General features: G+C 40.7%; 1 long non-coding RNA gene across 1 annotated transcript; it reads right to left on the bottom strand.

Moving 5' to 3' along the window:
- Positions 1–2,859: 2,859 nt before the first annotated feature.
- On the bottom strand, positions 2,860–5,566 carry LOC104586524 (uncharacterized). Its single transcript, XR_733473.3, has 5 exons — positions 4,851–5,566; positions 4,420–4,565; positions 4,158–4,276; positions 3,390–3,603; positions 2,860–3,315 (listed from the first exon to the last, which is right to left on the bottom strand). It is a non-coding gene; the product is annotated as an uncharacterized LOC104586524 (long non-coding RNA).
- Positions 5,567–7,405: the final 1,839 nt, after the last annotated feature.

Genomic DNA, 7,405 nt, shown 5'->3' with positions numbered 1-7,405 from the left:
TTCATGAGGGTTGGGGTTCTTTTATATCGGAGCTCGGTCACATCTGGCATAACTGCCACTGCCCTAGCCGTTACGGCCAGGGCAGGTGTGGCAGGTGCAGGTTGCTGCTACAGGCTGCTATTGCAAGGTACGGACTCGACAGGCGTGCCATGCTTTTTAGAGACGGCAAGCAGAATGCCGCCTGGCAAGGGATCCGAACCCTGCCACTGGATCCGGTAGGTACGGATGTCAGGCAGGCACGGATGTCAGGCAGATCTCCCTGTAGCCTGCCGAGCTATTGTACGTCGAACCACTTGGGGCAGGTTTTCCTTGCACCGAGGTGCCGAGGTACGCCGAGGTGCCTACACTGGAGGCGGGCCTTAAGCAAGTTCGAACAGAAGTCTCGACGGTGCTGCCCCGAGGTGTTTCTCCCTCGGGACACTTAGCCAAAAATCGGGGTGCTCCCTTCTTAGGAAGGGAGAGCTCGGGGCCCCTTAGGAGGAGCTTGGATCTCAAGGGGAGCTCGGGCCCTGAGAGGAGTTCGGGATCTCCCACACTTGGTGGGAGTCAAGGTTGGTCAGGCGCTAGTCCTCGGCGAGTCGCTTAACCCGTCGAGTGGCCAATGTTGGACTCGACGGGTCCCTCCCGTTGAGTCACGGTTGTGCTGTTAGGCTGAGCTGTTCGTCGAGCCAGGTCACGCACACGTGTCCCTATGCTACGAGGTTGGGCCAAATCACCCTCCATCAAATATCAATTCTTTATACATTAACTAACCCTTTCTTATAAAAAATCCATGGTTTTCAAAACCAGATCGGATCGAATGGTCAGACTAGAATAACTGGGAGACCGGTTCTATTTTACCCTAGAACTATTATTTCGCTAAAAACTGTTGATTTGACCAGCAAATCACTGACCTGGGTGGCCGAACTCTACAAATTGTCCAACAATTTTGGCTGTTTATTTTATTTTATTTTATTTTTTTGTTAGAATGGGCCATCCATTTAGTTCGAACAGTCAAACCATTCAACTCAGAACCGGACCCCTGGCCGATTCGCTGTCTGGTTAGATTTTAAAATCCTTGAAAAAAACTATTTGATTTAAGCCTGAATTCTTCTTCCTCATTCTCTCCTTCGTTTCTTCTCTAAAACTTTCTGTTCTGTGCTTGATCCTTCACGTACAAAAATCCCCTTTCAGATTTCTCCAAGGATCAGGAAAAAATTCTCTATATCTAACCACAATCCATACCAATCACTAGAAAAGTTCTACTAATTCTATCGTTCTACCCATCAATATTTGAATCTTCTAAAAGCCAAAAACCACAGTAGGAGATAATTGATAGGATATATAGCACCTCCAACCATCAACTTCAGCTCATTCTAAAGCCACATCTTTAGTCTCTATTGTTTGCCCTGCCTGTACAAACTATCTGCTTAGAACTGAAGGTTTTCTATTTTACCCATAAGGAATTCAAATTTTCCACAAAACCAAAACCTTCTCATTATTGTTCATAGAAACATAGAAGCTATACTCATCCCAACATCTTCATCAATAGCAACAAGAAAAACAAATCTAATGTCTAGGGGAGGAAATTGAATGCTTTGCAACAAAACTATATATCAATGCCCAAAAGAACCTCTCTGATTCATGGCTCGTATGCAACGTTAATTGTATTAATACCCAAGAGAACTCTAAAGCATATTTTCTTGGACAGCACCATTGCTAAGCAAGTTTGGGGTTGCGTTGATTTTAATCTTATAAGTTCTAATGGGGATAGTAATCAAATGGTTGATTGGTGGATTGGAATTCATAAGGACATAATGGAGAAAAATTTATGAAGGAAAAATGTTTATTCATCCTCTGGAAGATTTGGAAGTATAGGAATAGGAAAAATTTTGAAAATAAAGAGGACGCCCCCCCATCATATTTTGGAGAGAGTGGGAAAGGCTTTCTCTCAATATCGGGAGCTTATTGACAATTCTGAACATAACATAGATAGAAAAAACGGAATCTTATTATTTGGATCCCCCCAAGTATGGTGAAGTTAAGATCAATTTTGATGCCTCTCGTTTGAGGGATGGATTTTGTTCTGTTGCAACGATTGTTAGATACCATATGGCACTACAAAAAAAAGAGGTTTTTGTCGGTGGTCGGTGACTGCCGGCATAAACTTCAGAACTGCCGGCTTTGATTTTAGCCGGCGGTCTTTCTTTGCCGATATAGCCACCATCGGAGAAAGTCATGACCGCCCCAATATCTATTCAAAACCACCAGTAAATGTGGTACCAATTTGGACCATTAAATTAAGCCATTACTGGAAGTTTTCCAAAATTGCCGGCCATCTTGTTTTATACCGGCGGTCCTAAACTGCCAGCAACGAAAATAAAATAAACAAATAAATATTTTTTAAAGATATTATAAATACCGGCATAACAAACCGCCGGTACAAGTAAAAGCGGACCGCCAGCTTGATTTGCTATTTACATGTGTGCCGGCAGTCTAAACCGCCGACATAGACACCAAGGACCGCCGGAGTAGGTTCAAGTAAAAACCCTGCTCTTTTAGGCGGCCGCCGGCTTTATTTTCAAAAAATTGACCTGCTCCATTAGGCGGCGTCTGGACCACCAGCATAAATTTTGCAAAAAATTAGGCTGCCCCTTCAGGCAGCAGTCTGAACCGCCGGCTTATATGCCTTTTGTACAGCTACGGTGGCGATTAGGTGACCACCGGCTTTGATGACTGTTTTTTATTTTTTTATATGCTATTTTCAACATTTTTTTATATCTGCACTTTATTGATCCACCACTATAATATATACTTAATACACTCTTGCAAATTGATATATGAAAACTTAAATAAAAGATTGAATGTAAAACTCAATCTATTAATATAACGACTAATCATTATAACAATTTATAAAGAAAACTGAAACACTGTTTTTTCACTTGCAATTTGCAAATTGTTCAAATACAATTTATTGATCTATGACAATTTCTTGTTCCCTTGATCTTTGACTGCTACTGCCTTCATCCCCTGATCTTTGGCTTCTACAACCTTCTTCCCCGGATTGTTCATCTTGCTGGAATAATTGGAACGTTTCAGGGCAACCAGGAATTGATAATCCTAAAACACCCCTACCTGTACATGGATTACAAGCAACTCCTTATGAAGCTCTTCTAATGCAAGGATTCCTGATGAAAACAACTCCTTATGAAGCAACTCCTTACAAGCAAGGTTTCAGGGCAATCAGATATTGTTCATCTTTGGCTTCTATACCATGAGAAACCATATGAAGCTCTTCTAATGCAAGGATTCCTGATATGTCGATGTTCATCAAATCTGTCACCAGAAGCCCAGTTATCCATCTGCATGGAAATAATTATATAGAACACTACACAAGCACACTTCATTACCTTTTCCTTGAGCAAATTTTAGAAGCCTTTAGTGTCAATGTCTTCTAGAAGGCTCTCATTGCATGCTTTTTTCAGGTCAGAGATGTCGTACTTTTCACCTGCACGGAGAAGTGCAAGCCGGTGGGTCAGAAACTCATCCTGTTGGATGTTGCCATAGATGTAGTTCAGGAAAGCCTGGCAAGCTTCAATTGACATGTCTGTGAAAGCCTGTATACTACATGACAAATCACAACCGGGAGAGGAGTCAAGGGAACAAGATAATACAGGCAAGTAACGTAACAAAGCTTTCCTGGACTAAAAATCATAGCTAAATGAGTAGCCTATAGTCTTAAATGGCATCAGAATGTCTCTAATTTCTCATAGCCAGAATGTGCAACACATACACAGAATGCAACTCCATTTAACTTTCCTATATGAAAAATCTTTTGGGACAAGACTTGGTTGGACAGCAATCATCTGAACTATCAGCATTAATTTAGAAAAGGTGCCATGAGATGTTCAGGTTATATGCAAGATTGATACTTCAGATGATTATAGTCCTCCTCTGATGCTGCAAACTTGCAATTGTAAGACCAGAAGTTTCAAAATTCATCCAGAATAAAAGTTAAGGGCATTTATTTATTTGTTACAGCAATCAACCTTCTATCTGTTAGTAATACTAACTTAGTATTTTTCTTTTGTAGAACAGAATTGAACTGGGAAAAAGAGAGAGAGAGAGAGGGGGGGGTAACACTTGAGGGAAAAGATGGCAGAGAGAGAGAATCATACGTTTGGCGATGAGATCTTCAAATCAAGGAACTCGACGTCAATAATGAACTTCCCGGTTAACGGAGTATCAATCACCCAAAAAAAATCGTTGTTACTTTTTATCTGTTTGTTTGTTATTCCTGCAATCTCAAGTAACATGAAATAAGTTCACGAAGAAAGCAAGAAGTTGTTCTTTTGCCATGGATATGCTGTTTTAGAAAAAAGGGGAACTTAACTAATTAGGCTCAAGTAAAAAGTAAGTAAACAAATATTGTGCACTTACCCGGATGAACCAGTGGCTTTCAATCTCCCAAAGAACATATGACTAGAATGATGAAGGATGCAATTGGGGGGTTGTCTCTCGTTAGATTTGATATTTCTGGGTGTAGTTTAATGGACAATACCCGATTCTTCTCTTCCGATAAATGCCTTCAAGACCAGAAAATTTTGAAGAAAAAAAAAACATAAGGATTAATTCTTCTAATTCCATCTTTCTAAGACAAAAAATGTTACAAAGATCAACGCACACAGAGAGAGAGAGAGAGAGAGAGCGCACAAAAAAAGGTCATTTCATTTTTTAACTTTGTATACAGAATAGAATGGATTGAACTGAAAAGAAATAATTGCAATTTTCTATCTTTGAGAGATAATGAAATGATCATTCGAAATGTTTGTTGAAATTGGGGAAAGGCAAGAATTGATTGGATGTCTCACCAATTCCAGTTGCCCATCTTGAAAGGATCGGATTTCCGTTACGTGCAGGAAGCCAAGCTGTCGATCTTCCATTGGGCGAGACGGGACATGGTATCGACTCTGTAAGCTGAGGAATCGATCATCCTAGTGAAGGGGAGAGCAGCAGTGATCTCATGGATGCAGTCGAATATGCCGTCGAAGAATTCGCTAGGCTTTCCCAGGTTGACTCCCAGAGAGACCACTCCTCATAAACATGGAAGAAGAGGCAGCACCAAACTTATCTCTGCTGCACTCACTCTGGCCACTATCAATCTCCTACCCAACCCCAAGCTCTTAAACAAACTTGGAGTCCCTGTGAAAGTTTCGGACACGCAAGGATTTTGAACTTGCTTTACGCGATTGAAGGCGAGAGTTGCAGAGACTGAGAAACAGAGAGAGAGATTCATAGAAACCAAGAAGGTAATGCATCGTGATTCATGGAAACCAAAATTTTTTTTTGCGAGAGATTCATTGTTTGGTATTGACGACCCCCTCTCTTGGCGCAACTAAAACCGTTTTGGCGGGACCCCTAAAATTATATCTTAATTTTGTTTATTATTTTTAATTTTATTTGTTAATAACAAACGTCGGGATGCATGGCGCATTACGTTATCCCTGTTTTAATTAAAATTTGACCGCCGGCCTAGGCCGTTTTTCTTGTAGCGTGGATAGAGTCTGGGAAGCTCATAATCAGGCCCTTAACTTTAATGATCGTGTAATTACGATTGAGGGTGATTCGAAGATCATTATTTGCTGTTTAAAAGGGCAGATATCTCCCATGTGGAATTTTAAGAGCATCATCTCGGGATGCTTAAAGCCGAAGGAATCGTTGGAGAGAGGTGTATGTTACATACAGCACATGTTCAGACGTGGCAGTGTCTTCTCCTCACTCTATTTTTTCTTTTAATTCTTGTAAACTTTCTAGGGATCTTTATTTTATTTGCTTTAGTGACTTTAGGGGTCGTGTTTCCCCACGGTCTTGTGTAACACATTTTTCTCATATAAAAAAAAAAATCCTACAACCTGGAAAGCTGAACCAGTTGAAGATTATTTCTTTATCCTTGAAAAATTGAAAAGGGGCTTCCATTAAAAAAACTACGGTAAAGTTATACTGAATATCAAAGGCTAAGAAGACAGAATGGGAAAGTGGAATTCGTGTATAAATAAAATATACATTTTTGTTTCGTTTTTCAAGCCTAATAAGGCATAAGATTTATTTATTGTTTAGGAATGTTTATAATATGCATAAAAATAGGTAATTTCTTTAAGGGAGAATGACAATTCAGTACAGGGTCAGAAGTTTTAGGCCCAAAGTACAATTGGGGTGGGTGCCAGGTCAGATTTGATGCCAATTCATTGGTGGGCATTGGTGTGTAGAGGGGGTTTTTGACATTTGTGGATGTTTACAGCTCTACAGTGGAAATCAGAAATCTGCATTGGGCCTGTCCACAATATCTAACAGAAGGGAGTTAGTAAGAAATCCAGCTGATTGTTCCCCCACGTACCTACCCACAGATCACAACAGCTCTGTATCAGGAACATCAGGAACATCTCCCTATGAATGACAAGGGAATTGTTCCCAATGTGTAATTGTAGTTCTCTATGCATAGAGGCCTAATCTGCTCCTCTGCACGGTAGAAGTGCCTGTGAGGCGCCCATTTGTGAGGAACAGATCCCGTCTCCTATGCATAGTCATGATGAGGGCTGAACTAACTACCAACAATAGGCCTCCGAACTTGATCCGAACTCCCTCGGCAATGCTGGACAATAACCAGCTCAGCACCCAAGCTGAGTTGAATGTACAAAAAAACACACCTTGCTAAGCTAAGCTAACATCAGAAGAAATACAATCGAGCTGCACCGTGTGCACATGATAACACAACCAAGCTGACAACATCTAATCCATGTACACTTGAACGTGGCACATGAATCATCTAAACGTGTCTTATTGATCTACCAGGCGTCTTAGCCATTATCACTATGTGTTGGTTGACACAAGTGCCCCAACTTATACATAGTAATTACGTTGCATTTACTATCTTTAATTCACTCCGGGCTTTCTAAACTCAAGATTCTAAATATCGATACATTCAATATGTCAGTAGGGGTGTATCGGGCAGTATCAATATATTATTTTTTTTTCAAAACCGATTCATGGGAGCAGGTTTAAGTTTCCTCTGCCCCTTGAACCGGTTAGAACCTCGATACACCTTCTATAGGGAGTGTATCGGAGTGCTCTCAATACGATACATATCGGCCAATATGAACTGGTATGTATTGATACTTTGAACCCTGTTCCAACCTACCTCTAACTTGTATATAGGTTCTCATCTCGTGCAGAACGAGCCCTAGTCCGAGGTGCCCAATAGACCAGCATTCCTTATTTGGTGAATTTGATCATCATTAGGCAAACATGTGGGAAGTGTTATTGGGTAGCAAATTGATTATGATAACGCCTATATGTTGTCATTCATGGGAAATGTTTTTGAATGCGCTGCAGTATTAGATGTTGTCAGCATGTTAATACCCTTTTGGTT

Source organism: Nelumbo nucifera, chromosome 7 (assembly GCF_055504915.1).
Source record: "Nelumbo nucifera cultivar China Antique chromosome 7, China Antique-T2T, whole genome shotgun sequence".
Taxonomy (NCBI): Eukaryota; Viridiplantae; Streptophyta; class Magnoliopsida; order Proteales; family Nelumbonaceae; genus Nelumbo; species Nelumbo nucifera.
Note: the sequence above shows the minus strand (reverse complement) of the source record. Positions and strands in the feature narration are given on the sequence as shown.